Source organism: Poecilia latipinna, unplaced genomic scaffold (assembly GCF_001443285.1).
Source record: "Poecilia latipinna isolate Pla-1442-1.1 unplaced genomic scaffold, P_latipinna-1.0 Scaffold182, whole genome shotgun sequence".
Lineage (NCBI taxonomy): Eukaryota > Metazoa > Chordata > Actinopteri > Cyprinodontiformes > Poeciliidae > Poecilia > Poecilia latipinna.
In genome coordinates this window covers 484,267-486,063 of record NW_015112798.1, presented here as the reverse complement: position 1 = coordinate 486,063, position 1,797 = coordinate 484,267, and the positions used below count along the sequence as shown (strand labels likewise).

Sequence of the window (1,797 nt, the reverse complement as noted above, 5' to 3'; positions counted from 1 at the left end):
CTTTTTTCCTTTGGGGAGCCAGGGACAGTTTTTTTTTTTTTTTTTTTTTTTTTTTTTTTGCACAGTCCTGTACAATTTCCCAAGCTTGATGAGGGAGTTCAGTCATTTGATGGAGGTGTGTTGGACCAGGGATGTATTTCAAAGTTTGCTAGATGTTGATCATGGAATGGGGGCCCTCTGTTGCCATGTTCCCCATGTTACACACAGGAACATCCTTGAATCAGGTCTTTGGGAAGCTTACAGTCTGCTGTAACTCCTGTTCAAAACTGATCGAGACAATAAACTCCAGGAAATATGCCAATAACTGTTGGAGTTAACATGCTTACTTTGTAACATTACCAAGTACTAAGTAATGACTTAATTCCTTAATATAATCTCATGAATGTAGGTGTTTTGGTTTTCATGTGTTGCTTAGTGTGTTTTCTAAAACTATTAGAAATCTGCAAAAAAAAAAAAAAGCTTAAAGAGCAACAAACTGGTGTATGATGTTACTTGTTTTCTATGCTCAAACTTTATGTAATATCAGTGGTACAAATGTCTGTCGCATCTATATTATAATAAAAATCACAGAAAAATCATTTATTAGCAGACAACTGTAATCTATTGCCTTGTATTATTTAACAGACTTGGAATTATTAACAAGGGATGTATTTCAAAGTTTGCTAGATGTTGATCATGGACTTGGCTCCCTTCACACTGGAAGAAAATGAAAGTAAAAGCTGAGTAGTTTGGATGAGTTTACAGGAAACATGACTGAGCTGAACGGTTGTTACTGAGAATCTGTGATTAAATTCAAAATAATTTAAAAAAGTAACTATCATGGGGCCCTCTGTTGCCATGTTCCCCATGTTACACACAGGAGCATATTTGGATTGGGTCTTTAGATGGGAAGCTTACAGTCTGCTGTAACTCCTGTTCAAACCTGATGAAGACAACAAACTCCAGGGTAATTTTCAATAACTGCTGGAGTTAACATGCTTACTTTGTATCATACAGTAATGACTTTATTCATTAATATAATCTTATGAATCTTGGTGTTTTTGTTATCATGTGTTGCTTAGAGTGTTTTGTTAAGTGACAGCAAAACAATCACAAAAAAATCTATTAGAAATCAGCAACAAATAAAGCTTGAGCAGCAACAAACTGGTGTATCACATCTTGCTTACATACACACACACTTTATGTAATATCAGTGGTACAAATATCTGTTGCATCTGTATCATAATAAAATTCCCATTATATCACAAGTCTTTCAAGAAAAAGAGCTATTGTCTATATTATTTAACAGACTTAAAAATATATTTGTCCGATGATCAGGATGTTTTTGTTTTTTTCTGCCTACTGTGTTGAACAACTTGTAACATGGCATTGTATAGTCCGTTTATTTTTTATTTTTCTATTTTGGTATGCCATGTATAACAAATGAACTTGTACATAAATCAAAAACTAGCCTGACATCACCTATTAATATGTAAATATATGATTTATGTTAATAATTTAATGTAGTTTTACTCTTGTAGATTAAATAAATGTCTTTAAAACATTCCTTTATCATGACTTGTTTTCTTTTTCATATTAACGTGGGGGATTCCTGGAGAAAGTAACTTCTAGTATTGTGTTATTCAAATGCAAAAACTGAAAATGAAAAATAAACATTTTAAAGAAATTAGAGAAGATTTAAAGGTTTAGTGCATTTCTGTACATATTTATTTACGTCTTGTGAACTGATCACATTGACCTGCTTCACAACTCAGCTCCACCTGACAGCTCGCTCCGCCTCTGGTGAACAACCTATTT

At 33.2% G+C, this 1,797-nt stretch overlaps 2 long non-coding RNA genes across 2 annotated transcripts in view; one reads left to right on the top strand and one right to left on the bottom strand.

Moving 5' to 3' along the window:
* The window catches only part of LOC106946237 (uncharacterized), a 19,961-nt gene extending 19,231 nt beyond the window's left edge, over positions 1 to 730 (bottom strand). The window contains exon 1 of the long non-coding RNA XR_001424726.1: positions 696 to 730. This is a non-coding gene — a long non-coding RNA (uncharacterized LOC106946237). The remainder of the gene's footprint in view (positions 1 to 695) is intronic.
* Positions 1 to 1,423, top strand: part of LOC106946238 (uncharacterized) — a 20,027-nt gene extending 18,604 nt beyond the window's left edge. The window contains exon 2 of the long non-coding RNA XR_001424727.1: positions 116 to 1,423. This is a non-coding gene — a long non-coding RNA (uncharacterized LOC106946238). The remainder of the gene's footprint in view (positions 1 to 115) is intronic.
* The last annotated feature ends 374 nt before the right edge of the window (positions 1,424 to 1,797 follow it).